The sequence below is a fragment of the Mytilus galloprovincialis genome, chromosome 4 (genome assembly GCF_965363235.1).
Source record: "Mytilus galloprovincialis chromosome 4, xbMytGall1.hap1.1, whole genome shotgun sequence".
Lineage (NCBI taxonomy): Eukaryota > Metazoa > Mollusca > Bivalvia > Mytilida > Mytilidae > Mytilus > Mytilus galloprovincialis.
The window spans coordinates 64231824-64250194 of NC_134841.1; the positions used below are offsets into that span (position 1 = coordinate 64231824).

General features: G+C 31.2%; 1 long non-coding RNA gene across 1 annotated transcript; it reads right to left on the reverse strand.

Moving 5' to 3' along the window:
- Positions 1-627: 627 nt before the first annotated feature.
- Positions 628-14007, reverse strand: LOC143070700 (uncharacterized). The gene is made up of 4 exons (XR_012976651.1): positions 13797-14007; positions 4750-4937; positions 2677-2745; positions 628-1430 (listed from the first exon to the last, which is right to left on the reverse strand). It is a non-coding gene; the product is annotated as an uncharacterized LOC143070700 (long non-coding RNA).
- Between the last annotated feature and the right edge of the window lie 4364 nt (positions 14008-18371).

The following is an 18371-nucleotide window of genomic DNA, read 5'->3' on the forward strand; positions in this document are numbered from 1 at the left end:
TTTTTATAAAAATATCAAAATATTCCAAAGGTCTACCAGAAAGCACAAGTAGGAATAACAAAAGGTATCACCATGAACAAAGCCTTAACCACGAACCGACAGACAGACAAACACCAGTCTAGAGAACAGAACATTTACCATTTGAACCTCTTCAACACGAGTCGGTCTATACAGTAGCTGAATTAAGGTGTTTCGGTAGTACAACCATATCTGCTTCACTGAAGACACCTTCGTCCCACTGCTGTTATATTTTGTTGATGAAAAATGTTTTATATCACCAAATTCATAAACAATACAAAAAGGTACTTGAAATTTCCTACACATGAACTAATCTGAAAGTTTGAAACTAAAAACATTTTCAGTACCAAGAATAAATAGGTCCTAACCAGGTAGAAACAACACAGACTGAAAATAAAAGAGAACACATTCTTCGCAGAGACCTACAACAACAGTTATGGATATATTCAGTAGCTTTGGGATGTATGTATGTGGACCTCTAATTAATTCAATAGCTTCCCTGTAACCGAAACCATATAAATGTATTTAGGAAATCAGTATGCGAAAATTAAGCCTTGAATTTAGTACCAACTTCAAAATATTAACTCCAAATGCAAATTCCTCTTGAATGTGTCTACATAAAAATAGAAAGTTCAGGATTGGAAATTTGATATTATCCCTTTTGTCTTCTGTTTAGTTCTCAATTAATCTTCATAGTCGTTTCTACATATGAAGCACTCTGCTATATATATATTATTTGTAGTTCGAAGAAGTTGATATGATCATGGGAAAATTTATAACACTTTATTTTTTTCGTAATTCTGTAACGTTTTTGTTGATTAACCTTCATCATGAACGATCGAACCCACAAGCCAGGTTTAACATTGTGTATGCGAGACGCGCTTTTCATTTACAAATTACTCATCAATGACGCTCGATTGAAAAAAGTTTTAAAAGCTAAATAAAGTACGAATAACTATATCTGCAATATCGATTTCCCTACGAGTTCTGCTCCTCCCATGCATATGTATACGCAATGTTGAAACACATCAAAGTTATATTGTTTGGTATTACTCCATGACAGAAAACGGATTCTTGAGACAACTGGATGACACTTGTGTATAACTGGATAACGATGGCCGGATAACGTTTTTATAACGGAACTTACTGAAGTACTTCTTTATCATAAGAATATATGTCAAATGACATTTCTATTAATATGATAAGGATGAGAACGTCTTTATTTTATTTTGTTGAGAATTTTATTATTTACATGGCAATAGACTAGGATGAACGATGTGGCTGATATATGAACAATGTTCTTTAAAAAATTTATGTTAAAAATGTCTCCTAGATTTCATATAAAAATCAGACTAGAAATCCATTGAAGCATCTGGTAGTGTTAATTCCTGCATGTCTGCTGACTTTCCTGCCTGAAAAAACAATAATAGGGGTTGTATGTGCAATTTAGTCATCAATTGATACAGAGATCAATATAAAATAACATGTAGAAAAAGTTACAAAGACTAATTTATAAATGTTAATATAAAATAATATAGTTCTATCTGCTTGAGATGTCAAACCATCATTTCACCAACTCACGTTTAGAATATATTTAAAAGTGAAAATACCTTCTCTGAAAAGAAAATAGTGCTTGTTGGTGTTGCTTACTTGAACTTTCATATGCATTCATATAAATGTATCTTTTTTCACAATGAGAATTACAATTTGTATGGACTTTAATCACTGCTTAGGGATGATGTGCTAAATTGTATTAAAAGTAGTGCAAAAGTTCAAATATATTCTAGTTGTAAGTTTTCAGCAAATCAGGCTATGTTTGGCATGTAAGGAATAAACGATTTCTCAAACTAGACACAAATCAGCATAATGTACACGGGTCACCGAGTATAATTCAGAAGGTGGTCAAAGCTAATGAAATCTATATGAAGGCTGCAGCTTGCTTATGTTATTTTGTTGTCACTTCTCTCCATTTATCACAATAAATAGTGGATATTGCAACTATTAAGATGAATGATTATAGATTTCCGTGATTTGTGAATGTGTAAATTTACTCTGTTTAGGCTAATAAAACAAATACATTCAATGAAAAGGTATCATACTGTCAGAATGCACTGTAAGTAATCACAAATCACATGAACGTCTAAAAAGGTGACTTAGGGTGCAGCCTTGTTTAACTTAATTTATTGGCAGTTCTTTAACATTTCTTCCAGTTGTTTTTGAGTTTCATAATTTTGAGAAAATTCGAAATACCTCTGTTAGTTTGAAGGATTTTCGAAAGCTATATTTATAATATTGTATGTAGTTTGGTTGAAAAGTTGTCTTGACTCCAGTATTTCAATGGTTTAAAGATGCCTAAATCTAGAATTGTTTTGTAAAATTACTGATGTGCTACTACATCATTTCCTTGGATGTCATTCCCTAGGTTGCAATATAAAGACACACTTAAAGTCCTGATAAAAAGGGTTGTCTCTCGTACAATTTTGCGGTTAAAAGATGTAATTCTAAAACTTGAACTGCAGTTGGTCTTACAACGGTCTGAGAATGTGTCGAAAACTGAATAACTTTTAGTGGCACGTGTTAACGTTTTAAGACAATTGCAATGTTTTGTTACATTTGGTGTTGTAAAATTACTCTCATAAGATATGGTAAATTCCATACCCGATGTCATCGCCGATGTTTTAGATTACTGTTATCATTCTTACAATCCATGAAACTTTCCACGTGTCTCTGTAATTAGAAAAAGCATATGATTATCAATTTATTGAATTAACTTTACAGTTTTCTTTTGAAGAGGTTGAAGAGCATTGAGGAACAAAATGTTTACCAAATACAGCTAAGGTTATCTATTCCTGAGGTAGAAAAGCCTTAGTAATGTATTATATAGCAAATTTACCTGACCATATCGGGAAATAGGTATTAAGACGGATCTTAACACGTACTTGTGATTTGTTTAAAACCAGTTTTGATACAAATAAACGAAGAAATGTCGAAATGTTCAGGACTTAACTAAATCCGTATTTCGGTAAGATGGTGAAAGCATACGATTTTTATTGCGTCTTACACTTTGAGAAGCGAATAATCTTTAACTACTTTATTCAAATATTGTGTAAAAACGTTAATTATGAGCTATGAAAGTCAAGTGGCTCGAGCATTTTTCTGAGGAAGTTTTAAAAAATTGCAAAGAAATATTTTTACAGTGGGTTAGCTTTTATTAGTCTTCACTATCTATAGATTTACAACTTTTGGTTATATTTATAATTAAGAATCATCATTAAAGGCGGAGTACGCTTGCACAGTTAATTAATTATATTGATGTGCCATTTTTATGCAAGAGTGACATTCCGTTGTATTATGTGCCAATTCGAAAATAATTAAGTTTAGGTTTCTGATATAATTTTGAAAAATTAAAAAATGTATCAATACAATATATTTCAGTTTGTGTTATTGGTGTATCAAAAACATTGATGTACGAATATAATTTCATACATTTGAAACGTTTAAAATGATTACACACCAATATAAAGAACCGTTCATCATTTTTGAAAAATACTATGAATGAAAATCTATTTATTTATCTTCCCTTGATGATAGATTGATTGGGAAAGGAACCAAAGTTATCTAATGGTAATCACAGAGAGGGACTAGCAAGCAAATTGTAATTGTAGCTTATTCAAAGTTAAAACAATTTTCCACTATAAACGAATGTTACTTTATACAAATATAAGGACTTTGTTAGCTAAATCTACAAATTTTATTAGATATTATGATTTTTTATTACAATAGATTAATATGCTATATTATATTTCAAAATTCAAAAGTTTTGTAAACAGTTAATTTATAAACTTGAAATGCAATACATTCATGATGAATTAAGCCCAGTAGCAATGTTTCCTGGATTAAATTCATTACTTTTAAATATGTTTGGTAGAAACAAAATTACTGCAGAATTTACATGTAGGCAAATGCATATCTTTATTTCGTCAGAACGCCAAACTATCCTTCCCTAAAGAAGGACAGATGTTAAGCTGATACATACATTTTTTATAAATTAGATAGCTTTACATTATTTCTTACTAAAACACGTTTATTTTAAGTAAAATTTTGAAATTATAATATTTCAAATATAAGGTTTGAAATTCAAATAAATTGCACGATACTTTTTCCCTTATATTGCATTTTATTTTTCGAAGTTCATGATAACTAGTATCTGGTTTTTTTTTTTATTTCGGTGTCTCTGCATTATGTTCAGTGGTATTTCTTTTGTGGTACCATTTGAATAGAAAATTTAAACTAAGAATAATGGAAATCGTCTCTTTTGTGGTAATTTTTAGTTTATAATCGATCTTCACATTTGTTTCTACATTGAAAAACTGAACAATATATGTGATCTCTTTTATTTCAAGTTAAATTCATTCGGAACTTTCCCTTTCGAATTTTCCTAGGAGTTCAGTATTTATTTTTTTTTTACTTTTTCATGATGGTGTTGATAATATGAATAATTAAATCGTCTTTCCTCTTATGTTCTATTTTGTAGATTTTGTAGTTCCCGATGGAGGTCAGTAACACTTTATGTCAATTAAGGCTGTTTCTAATTCTGATTTTTATATCCCGCAATTAATACAATGGACACATAGAGTAGGAAAATGAAAAACTAATCAACATAAGTAATCTATAATTAGAAATATATGCTAAAAATGGAAGCAATAACTTTAAAATCAATCATCTACTTACTTGAACAAGACTGGCTATGTCAAAAATTAACGACTGTTCCAACTTTGATTTGCAGATATTTTCGTAACTTTCTAAAAATGAGCGTTTTCCACTTCCCCAATCTGTTGAGAAACTTATTTGTTCGGCACTATCACCAATGAGGGAAATCAATAAGCAAATAAAAAAGAAACTCTTCATTACTAAAATATCTGAAAAAAAAAATGCTTTGTATAGGATATGACGTATTACAAAGCAATGCATGCAGAAGTCTGAATGTCTCGTCACCACTCCACAGAGGGAAATTTTCAAAGAAATGGGTAATACATATATGCGTTTTTCCGTGTGTTATTTTATGTTATTGGTCACTGCAGTATTTCATTATTCTCTTTTTGGAATTTTTATGTATTTTAGAAACTAACTGTTTACATTTAATGCTTTAGAATGAAATTCAAAACAGTGTAGCTGTGGCCATTGATTGACACATTAAAATCATCCATTGACTGGGACAATTTACATGAACGTTTGTCTGTAACGACCACTGTTCACGACGTACCTACGATAGACATTTAAACTGTGGGGTCACCAAAGGTTTCTTAACGCCTTTAATTATAAAATAATTCGAAAAATTAATCAGGAATAACCTTTGTGTTTTGATTTATATAATTAATATAAATCAAAATATCGTGTTATTTCTGATTAATTTTTCGAATTACTTTATTTAGGTGTTGAGAACCTTTAATGACCCCATAGTTTAAGTGTCTTTAAAAAGTACATAGTGAGCATTGGTCGTTACATACAAACGTTCACCTAAATTGTCCCAGTCAATGGATGATTTTAATGTGTCAATCAATGGCCACAGCTACACTGTTTTGAATTTCATTCTAGTTGTATTTGGCAATACATCTTGTAATGTTTGCTCTCAATGCTTTTCAGCTTCGTATTTCATTTTGTCTTTTTTTTTTTTATTGTAGCGTCACTAAGTATTTTGTAAAAACGCGCGTTTGGCGTACACACATTACAAGCCTGGTAACTTTGATGAGTTTATCTATTGTTTTTGAAGTACTGTTTTAAGTTCACTAGCTAAAATGATCAAATGTTCAAGAATAAATAACAGAAACTTATTTATAATGCTAAGACTTTTTTCTTTAAACAGGTTGGAAACTCTAGATTTCCTGACGTCAGAATATATTTGCATATATATAGAAATTTCCCAAACACAAGGCCAATACGGCATTGAAAAACTGACCAATCAATAAACTACAATGCATTGTAGGCTACTACGAGTTTACTACCACTTGAAAACACGTGGAATTAGTGAGAAAACTGTCACCTAATATAGTATCTGGTACTCTCATAATACACTTTTTGTTCTGATAATATGTTTAATTGATAATATATAACATAATCTTTAATTTACATGCTCAGATAAAAAGTGTGTTGTTTACTAGCTTCACGGCTCGACTTTCTTTGTCGCCTTGTAAACGTCGTTGAACAGGTTTTTCCCATTGTGATGCATTGTACCTATGGATTAATTTCACGACGTGAAACAGTGACATTTCCAATGAAGTAACCACTCTCCAGTATGATTTATTTTAAGCTCTTTTAAACCTGTATAATGCCATTCCAAAAACATGTCTGCTCGAAAATCACGAGAACTGGCACTGAAACACTATACTATCTGTGCATGCTGTACTGGGGTCGTAAACGTTTTATCAAGACCTGAACTTAAAGTAAAATCATCATAATATTCAGTATGCAAAAAAAAAATTAATTATAAAAGCGGAGACGGTAAACAGCTTAACATAATTTGTATAGTTTTGTCCATTGATAAAGTCCGTCTGTTACTAATTTTATCCCAAATATATCGAAGAGGAATTTTATCGTTCGGCGCTGTCCCGTTGATGTATTCATGTGCAATATATTTAATCATTTCAATCCTCAGGATCATAGTGAGTGTCATATTGCCTATTACGGTTTTCTAAAACGTGCTTTGTATATATAGAAATAAGAAGATAAGTACCAAATGCGATATCTTTCCATCCAAGACACAATCTAGTAAAGTAAGGTTCAACGTTGCAATTTTAATAGACATATCAAAGTCCATGTCCTAGTTGCACATAAACATGCACGTATAACATCGTAAATGCTTTTACTAAGGTTTGTCAAATTTCCGAGTCAGTTAAAAAATATTAAAAAAGAACAATATCTAGATCTTCATTAGAAAAAAAATGCAAAGACGAAAACCAAATTAAACTATACAGCTGTTTGCTTTCTTTGCTTCAGGACAAAGAGAACAGTTTTAAATAGAAAAACATTTACTTATAGATTTTGTTAACATTGTTAGACAAAAATTTAAGAATAGCTTACGTGCAGTTTTGATAAAATATGATAGACGATATAGGCGTTATGCATTTTCTGTACCTGTCAAATTCTATATATGAAAATATTACTTAGTATTCTCCAGGACATATCTCATAATTGAAGACCTATATTTCTAAAAGATGTTTGTATACAAAAATAAGGAGATATGGTATGATTGCCATTGGAAAAGCTATTTACTTAAGTACAAATGAAGTGGATGCAAGTAATGATAGGCAACTGTAATACCTTCAACAATGAGAAAAGTCCATACTGTACAATCGGATATAAATGGCCCCGATTGATGATTATACGTTGTTGATTCTTAAAGACAAATTAAAAAACACATACTTTTTTCTCGATTTAAATTACTTTTTAATCATAAGTATAGATTATAACATGCCCTTTTCCATATTGGCCCTGGTATCATCCCGAGACTCCCATATCGGCATCGAGGCTTTAGCCGAGGGCCGATATGGGTCGAGGGATGATACCAGGGCCAATATGGAAAAGACATGTTATAATCTTTTTATCACATATTTAATTTCTGCAGAAAAGAGAAAAAAGGTCAATTATAACAATTTAATGAAAGATAAAAGGTAAAATCTTAAACATTTTATCACAAACGTGTCGTTAAGGACGCAGTGACGTCACGTCATTTAGAATCAGGGCACAATATCAATATGCTCTTTTTTGCCCCGGGCAATTTTGAGGTTATTGCATATGCAAAACCAGACGTATTCGTAACAAATATGTGATAAAAGAAGATACAGCATTATTAAAACAATATTGTGAAAAAACTGTGAAATTTTAGTGACGCAAGCAGATATTTGACACTCTAAGTCCTCCCCTTTTTAAAAACCCAAAATTCAAGGATCCCTTATTTTTAACTAGCTATATTAAAGATGCTGCCCTCATGAATATCTGCACCGGCTATTATCGACGCAGGGTTAGCTTTACCCTAGTAAATTTGTATTATGGGTAATTGTTTTTCACTGTTATTTCGATGCTGTCTTGTGAAAGAATACCTAAAGTCTCCGTGTCATCATCAATCATGTTAGGGATTATGTACCCTTGTGTTGATTCAATGCTAAACATATGGAAATTTTATAGAAAATTTACAGCCTTTCCCCTTGTACTCTCATATTTGGCAATTCGATGCTTGATAGATAGAGGATTATTGCATGCAGTGCTAGCAATGATTTCCTTAAAACAAGTTTATAAATTTAGATATTTGTTAAAACAAATAGAAATATGTACCAATTACAGTACATATTCTAGGATTTCGCTCGACTTTAGTGACTCACCACGAGGTGTTTCGGAATTTAAAGCTAGTTTAGGAATTTCTGTAAACAACAAATGCTAGCACATCATAGAAAAACAAGTGAGTAATCCTATGTTTCAAATTTTATAACAAAAATATCTATATTAAAATCTGTGGATTTTCCACAAATTCTTGGTTTTATTTTCACCAAATTCTCTTTTTCTACTAAATGCAATTAAACTATAAATAATAATGCTTTGCACAAAGTTACCCCTTGGTATATGTACAAAATGGTCCATCTCTATTATTCATAATCTTTACTGTTTTGAAACTATTGCAGTTTGAAAATTTCGTTATTCACAGGCCACAGAAGGGGTCTTAAACATTAATTGCTATAACGGGTATTTCAATCACTCGTTTGTTCACATAGAAAAAAGTAAAATTACAAAAATACTGAACTCAGAGAAAAATCCAATCGGAAAATTCATAATGACATGGCAAAATCAAATGACAAAACACATCAAAAACAAATGGACAAGAACTGTCAAATTCCTGTTTTCGTACGGGCATTTTCAAACGTAGAAAATGGTGGATTAAACCTGGTTTTATAGCGTTGAACCTCTCACTTTGTTGACAGTCTCACCAAATTCCGTTATATTTACAATGATGCGTGAACTAAACAGACATAATAAATAAATATAGTCAAAAATATGGGTACAGCAGTCATCATCATGTAACAATTTTTAAAGGAACAACTCTTCGTGGATCTGAGTATGAAATGAAAAATTTATAACTATGAATGTGGATACAGAAAATTAAAAACTATGCAAAATTTTCAATCCCGCAATGCATGAAAAAATGTATTGTACTTCAGTAAATAACACGTGTTCTCGGTTGTTTGTAAACACGTAGTAGTCCATCATGCATTGTTACTCATAGATTGGTCATAAACCCATGTAAAAACAAATAGCGTCACACGTAAATAAACAATTACATTGCCAATTTTGAGTATGTATAGATATATAAAACATATGAATGAATAGATTATCAACAAAAACAATTTTAGAAGGGGATTCGGGAAAGTTTATGTTTTGTCTGTCAGATAAAAATGAAATCATTTTGTTATCAAATCCCTATATGCCCTCTTATATGTAATAAGCATGTTAATGTACAGCATCAAATCAAATCATTGCCCATTTTGAGTTTAGGGACAAATCTAAACTACTGAACAATTTTTTAATTTAGACTTTTTATATTCAAATAATATTGAAATTCCAGAAGTGTTCAAAAACTTTACGAATTTAAAAATTTTGAGGCCCTGTACTCCCTAAAAATACAGGGTACTTTTGTACGACAAAGTTTTTGTTTTTGACAATAAATGTATATTAAATTTAAAGAATTTAAAGAGTATATATTTTGACCACTGTTTATTGTAAGGGTAAAACTAAATACAAATTATTCTTACGTCAGTTTAAAATAAAAACACACTAGTATTCTAAGCTTAATCTGATTTTTATTTTTGATTGGAAGAATGAAATATCGACAACTATTATGATTGTCTAATTCCCAAAACAGTTGTTCACATTCTTTGAATGTCAAAAAGGACATTAAGATGACAGACATAGTTGCTCGTAAAATCTATTGCATTAATTAAAGTTATAGCAAGGTAACTAAAGCCATTGCTCACGCATGAGTGTAATAATTATTTCTTACGCATGGTTGCAATAATGATAACTTACGCATGAGCAGACGCACACAAATTATTAAACGTAAAATTTTGAAAGAGATGACCATGTTTATCCGTAAAAGCACATTACATCTATTGCTGGATAATAACACCCACATTCTGTAGTTTTGAAGTTATGCAATTTCGATGCAGATTAAGAACCCTCCAGTACTTTTCAAACTGAAAATTATGTAGTTCAAGACGTCATTTGGCGTATTCGAATATGGTTTGTCGCGATATTAATGAACCAGTTCGTGCTATGAATATTTATGAATTTAATTATCTTAATCAATATCCCTTTATAATTATGAATGTTATATTTGAAAGGAAGGTATTCATTTATGGTAAAATGGGTTAAGATAAAACCGGTTTTGGGAATCATGATATGCCATTGATTCTAAATATGGAAGTTACAATGGGTAATTATTTTTCTTCCAAACAGTTATTCTCATTGTGTATATTATAAGTACGTAACAATATAAATAATCATATATCTAAGCCAAACTGAAATGATATCACTTTTTGTTACCTAGCTTTAATTTCGACGTTAACTTTTTGCTGAGTATAGAATCAACTAAAATTAATTGATTGCATAATACATCATCTAAAATATTAACATAAATGATATCATATTACAAGTATAAACTTTAGAAAAAATCATTTAGAAAATGTAAATATTATTTTGAAATGTAAACATGGTAAAACGGAAAAATAAATTTAGAGTGTCTATCCTATTTTTTTCAAATCGTTTTATGCATTATATATCATATAATTATCACTAACCCGAAATAACAATGAACATGAAATCAAATTAATTCGCCTACAGTAAGGGACAATCATAAATCGGATTGTTTCGTCATAATAGTTATCATAGGTGCATGTACCAGGATTATAATTTAATACACCAGACGCGCGTGTCGTCTACATAAGACTCATCAGTGCCGCTCAGATCAAAATAGTTATAAAGCCAAACAAGTACAAAGCTGAACAGCATTAAGGACCAAAAAGTCCGAAAATTTGCGCCAAAAACGGCTAAGATAATCTATTTCTGGGATAAGAAAATCCTTAGTTTTTCGAAAAATTCAAAAGTTTGTAACTTGAATTTTATAAAAATGACCATATAATTGATATTCATGTCAACACCGAACAACTGACTACTGGGCTGGTGAATCTATTCCTTGGATAAGAAAATCCTTAGTTTTTCGAAAAATTTAAAGTTTTGTAACAGGAAATTTATAAAAATTACCATTTAATTGATATTCATGTCAACACCGAAGTGCTGACTACTGGGCTGGTGATACCTTCGGGGACGAAACGTCCACCAGCAGTGGCATTGACCCAGTGGTGTAAATAATTATCAAAGGTACCATAAATGGACAAGAACTAGCTACCGATTGTGTTTACTATTAAAGAGAAAACTCAAGATGGATCAACATTATTTAGCACTATTAAATCTTGAACTACGTGCCCCGAAGTTTCAAGTTGAGGCAGTTCATGTTTTCCAAGTGGAACACACCGTGTTGCTTATTACCAGTAAAAAGTAAATCACAAAAGTACAAAAAAACTCCGAGGAAAAATTCAAAACAGAAAACCCCTTTTCAAATGCCAAAATCAAAAGTTCACACACACGAAACGAATGTATAACAACTATCATATTCCTGACTTGGTACAGGTACTTTCTTATGTAGAAAACGGTGGATTGAACTTGGTTTTATAGCTAGCTTAAACTCTCACTTGTATGACAGTTGCATCAAATTCCGATCTAAGCGTGCACATCACGTGTTTCTTGAAATCCTTTATACCAAAATGTTGGTTAATATATCAGAGGCTTAAAACAGAACTGGGTCAAAGAAAATCATCACAGATCAATTTTAATAAAAAGATACGCCAGGAACAGTAACCCAAAGACCATTAGAAAACTAGACGGCAACATTTAGTCTTCAGCAATTAACAGTTATTTAATACAATTTGAAAAGCTCTTAATCGCCCTAGTCTATAAAATTTGTATCAACATCAATTCCTTCCCATCCTCCCAAAAAATCACGATATTAAGATATGACATAAAATAAGGTAAAGACTCCATTTCACACTTTATATCGGTTGCTGTGTTTCCTAAAAGATACAGTAACAATTTGATTTCAATTTATGAACAGTTGCCAACATTTAATTAATTACTCTCGAAATAAACTCATCTTAGATACCAGGATTAAATTTTGTATTTACACCAGACGCTGGTTTCGTCTACAAAATGATATTTTGGACAAATAATGACGAGAAACAAAGCATAGGACATTGGCTACCACAAAAGAAACGCACTCGTAGTCATCTGAAACAGGAATATTCCGTAACGGTGAGCTAATAAAAAGTAAAATCACAAAAATACTGTACTTCGAGGAAAATTCAGAACAGAAAGTCCCTAATCAAAGGGCAAAATCAAAAGCTTAGACACAACAAACGAATGGATAACAACTGTTATATTCCTGACCTGGTAAATACATTTACTTATTGTTGAAGACCGTACACTGACCTATAATGTGTTACTTTTATAAATTGTTATTTGAATGGAGAGGTGTCTCATTGGCACACACACCACATCTTCCTATATCTACTTATGTAGAAAATGGTGGATTAAACCTGTTTTTATTGCTAGCTAAACATCTCACGTGTATAAGTTCATTTTATTGACAACGATTTCTGAACAAAATGTCATGCCGACATAGTGAGATAAAGTCCTCGTATATTCATAAAGTTATTTAGGATATCAGTCGCGTGATGATTTTATAATTGCCTTCTTCGTATTTACTTCTTGCTGAAGACATATATAAAACTTGAAAGGTGTATAGTTTAATCGTAAGCTACATCATACATATCTCATTATTCTTTAGTATTCAAGAGATTACAAAATTTTTGGTTATGTGTAGACTATTTTTTATATTCTTATTTACTTCGCGTAAACTTTAAATTCAGTTTTAAACACGTCCTTTCAGACCTCATACACACTTAGTCACGAGGAGAAAAAAGAAATCAAAAGTTGCATTTTATAAGTAAGCATGAAAAAAAGTGATGAGTACATGAGTTAACGGTTTAATCTTTATATAGATTCAAAACTGTTAAATGCAGTGAATTTATGTTTAAATTTTCTTTCATACTACTATATGAAATATTATATTTTTTCCAATTATTGTAATCTTTTACAATTAATTATTCAAATTTCAGTGCTCAAAGCACATGTTTCAGGAACACTCTCCATCAAAAAGCATCAGATTAAAATTTGAGAAATCTAATACTGATTCAACTCTCCGAAGTGTCAATATTAAAAATGACCCAAACAGAATAAATAATAACCCTCACCAAACAAGTTAGCGGACTGTTTTATAGATAATTAATTAATTTTGTTTTCATATTATTACTGTATACATACAGTCATGCGTGTTTTAAAAAGCATTAAAAAACCAGAAAAGCAGAAAAGGGAAATACAATGGTTAAAAAAGAATAGAAAAAGAAATGTTATGGAATTATTGATAACAAAATGAATAAAGCAGCAAATCAGTTCTGCAATATTCTGCAATCTGTAAAATTTGTAAGTGTAAACTTAATTCGAAATAAAAAAAATACATTTACACGGTGAAGTATTATTATATTTCTTATGCATTTGACAAGTAAAATTGATACTTTTCAACATTAAAAATATGATAATTTGGATTAGTTAATGTTACTCACTTTTGTTCATGGTCGTCCTCCTGTTCGCTGTTCTGAATGATTCTGACCGTTCTCTAAATAGCTGTTTAGTCTCCTACGACGCTAGGATCAATTTGACAGGACGTCACTACTAAAATGATTATGTATCGTTATCGTGTCACAACCACTCTTCTACCTCAATTACAATCTCTTCCACAATTTTTTTACACATAAATTATTAAATTATATAAAAATTTGATATTAGCAGCAGTCTTGTAAATCTTAGAAAATGATAGATTTTTTGGGAAGCAAAAGTACTTAATAATAGAGTTATTAATTATTCATAAGACAATATGGTATTTCTATGGTGAGATTATCAGGAGGATCATGTTATTTATCCGATTGTACATTTAATAGTTCCAAAGTACAATCGGAATTTGGTAGTTAACAGCAAATCTGTTATTGTAGGCGTCTTTAAGCCCCTAATGTGGCTCTTTTTAAAGCATGATTTGTTCAGGACAGAATTCAAATGGGCATCAGCATGCAATATGGGGTGGTCCAATTACTTAAAGACAGGAAGCTGTTAAGTAAAGACTTTCAGTATTAGAAAACAAATGGATAAATATCAAGTTAATTTTGAAAACGGAAATTAAATGATGATTTAAAAGGTTAAATTATTCTGATTAAATCTATAATAAAAATGTGAATTAGCTTTGTTGTTGATCGAGTTTGATTGAAAATGGTCTAAAATAAGAGACTATTTAAAAGAATTGATGCCAAAAAGAATCCATTTCTCTGGTGATTTTGTTTGGATGTTTTACATTTAATTAGAAGCATTTGTTAACTTACATTTTTTTCTTGTTATGCAAACACCAATTACTATCTGCCAATAACCTATTTTCACTGAATTTGACCGACCGAATTAGACTTATCACTTGGTTTTTACTTACATACGCAACAAGACGGTATCCACATGTGGAGCAGGATATGCTTACCCTTAGATCGCCCTCAATTTTTGGTGGGGTTCGTGTTGCTCAATCTTTTGTTTTCTATGTTGTGGTTTGTATACTATCGTTTGTTTTTTGGACTTTCGTTATAGATTGTTTGTTCCTTTGGTATTGTTTGCCTGTCTTTAATTCTTTTGTAACTTTTTCACTTCTCAGTAGAATGACTGTAAAGACATATAGTTCTATTTAGGTCTAAACCCGTTCTGTTACGTGTGTAATAAAAAGTAAGACGGTACTGGGAAAGAATGAGACAACATACTTTGGGGGCTATTAGTTGTTATAGTCCTTGAACTACAAAACACAATTTAATTTGTACTTTGTGTCTTTTGTCTTTTTAATACTGAAGATGTTTTGCGCTTTGTGAAAATTTAATGAGTAAAGCTATTTCCAACTGATTTTAAATTTTGTTCTTTATATGTTGTGCTGTTACACTACTGTCGTATGTTAGACAGATGTTTGCCAATGATCAAACCCGCCACATTTTAAATAAACTCATCATAGATACCAGGATTTTGTATTTACGCCAGACGTGCGTTTCGTCTACAAAAGACTCACCAGTGACGCTCGAATCCCAAACATGTGCCTGTCCAAAGTCAGGAGCCTACATGTGGATCAGAGGTTGTTGTTGGTTGCTCTATGTTCCATTTGCTTTTCATCAATTGTATTATCCTTCCGTAAATCATTCCGTTGGTGTTAAGTTTGAACTGATTCACATTTTGTCAAGTATTGACCTTTCATAGAGGACTCTATTCCTCATTGCCGACGGCCATACGGTGTGAACTAATATTGTAGCTTAAATCCGATTCATTGGGATAGTTGTCTAATTAGAAATCATACTCCATCTCCTTATATAATATATTTGTAACAAAATATAAAGTTGTATGCAATTGGAAACATGTTTCCATCGAGCAACATGAATATTGTTAAAACCCTAATATTATTTACACCACTAGTCGTTAAATGATATTGGATTTCCTGCATTTATCAGGTTTTTCCATTATATATAATCAAATCACTGAAAGACTCCCTCCTAAAATATCCAAAACTATACCATTCTGCATAGACAATAATGTCTTGGTGTAACGCCCTCAATGTGTACCTAATATTTAGAAAATAAATGAAAGTTTAATATATATATAAAAAAAAGATGTGGTATGATTTCCAATGAGACAACTGTTCACAAGAGACCAAAATGACAGAAATTAACAACTATAGGTCACCATACGGCCTTCAACAATGAGCAAAGCCCATACCGCTTTATGTCAATGTTCAAAGTAAATATTATTGCCAGGATCCTTCATTTTATAATGAGCAAAGCCCATACCGCTTTAATTCAATGTTCAAAGTAAATATTATTGCCAGGATCCTTCATTTTATAAAGAATATTTCACTGTTAACAACTATGTAGTGAGCAATACATTTTCTGTAACCTATTTATTGTAAGCCTTTACTTTACCATAAAATGTCATCTGAAGTATCTGAACACAGCTGTATGCATCTATTGAAAGAGATGATATCATAATGTAAATTGTTACTACAAGGTCTCAAAGGACGAATCATTGTTCTTTTTATTGTATAACGCCTATTGGTCAATATTGAGGGATGCATAATTACTCTAGACGATAACACTTCATCACTTCTTAATTTTCTAAAAAGGCTGTAACTTTGAATGAATGGGGAATTCTATTTTGCAATTCGAAAAGTACATTATTTACGTTCAAACAGTTTACTTTACACCTGGAATTTCTAACATTAGATTCTAATTGATTCAATGAATTGCTTTGATGGCAGAGGTTTATTTGTTGTCTCTAATGTAAACACTCATCAAAGATAAATAGCTTATATATTTTTTGCGCCAAACGTCGTTTCGTCTTTATAAGACTCGCTAGTTGCGCTAACAGTTTGAAAGGCAAATCGAATACGAAGCTGAAAAGCATTCCAAAACGAAAATTCCGAAAGCCTGTCCCAACTAGGACTAAGGCAATTTCTTCATTGGGGTAGAACAATCTTAGTGTTTCGAAAATGTCAAATTTAAGAATTTTAAGAATACAAGGATATCAATGATAGATATAGGAAGATGTGGTGTGAGTGCCAATGAGACAACTCTCCATCCAAATAACAATTTATAAAGGAAACCATTATAGGTCAATGTACGGCCTTCAACACGGAGCCTTGGCTCACACTGAAAAACAAGCTATAAAGGGCCCAAAAATGACTAGTGTTAAACCATTCAAACGGGAAAACCAACGGTCTAATCTATATAAAAAAAATACTTAAAATTGTCTAGCAATATTACCAAACATATCATTAGTTGTTAAAAAGATTCTTAAAAAAATAATTAATGTACGCTTTTAAACTGAGTTAAATCTACGGCTTTTTAAAAGTAAAACTCAAACACATGTTCTTTTATAAGTAGAGCGCAAAGTCTGGAACAAAAACTATAATATGATAACAAATTATATTGTCTAATCAGTGCCTATCCTACCATTGTCATAATTAAACGTTGACATAAAACATGAATAGTTATTTGCAATATGTTAAACATCAACAAATCCTAATTACATCACAGTCTAAAAGTAACTCACCGATGACAGATCATTGAATACAGAGGAGACATAAAGCAGGTTCTTATTGGAAAATTAGTGTCTGGAATAAGATAGTTGATGGGTCGAACTGGATTGATCTACGAAAGAACTGGATTGATAACTCATCACTTCGTATAATGTAAAAACGTGTGAATCATTGAAATAAAATACAAAAGTAATGCTTGTTCATTTTTTTTAAGCACGACATATTTATTTCCAGAGATTAATCTGTAGATGAACATGTAACCCAGCTAAACTGAATTAGCTGTTAATTTCTGTGTCATTTGGTCATATCACATCCTTCTTTTTAATAAACTGTCTTTATCATATCGTAATTTTCTGTTTTCAAAAACGTCTTCTCAACTGAAAAACTGTGTAACAGAATAACAGTAGACGTAAAGGAAATATGTCCTGTGTTAAACTATATAATAGTAATACATAAACCAAAAAATTACACCGCATATTAACATATCTCTATAGCTTTGACCAATTAAATGCGGATGAATTACAGCAATTGCAGGAATCGCGGGTATTTGTTTCGAGATAATAAAGATTTTCTACCCCAAACATATATAAGATAACCTACATGTAACTGTCTTCGGAAAGTTCATCTTGAATTTTGGTTCCTCTATGCTCTTCAATTCCGTACTTTATTTGGCCTTTTTAACATTATTGATTCGAGCGTTATTAATGAGTCTTTTGGAGACAAAACGCGATTCTGAAATGACAGTTGTTGTCCATTCGTTTGATGTGTTTTATCATTTGATTTCGCCATTTTATTAGGGACTTTCCGTTTTGAATTTTCCTCGGAGTTCAGTATTTTTGTGATTTCACTTTTTCTGGTGTACACATTTCTAATGTTTATACTGTGTTGCGTTTATCATCGACCAAAATATCCTCACCAAAAGAAAAAGAAAACCGGACAACAGTCCACACATGTTTACACAAAAAGTCCTAGATATTGCACTACACATAAAAAAAAATGGAATAGACAACAACCATAATCAGGTTATAAAACAGTTTTA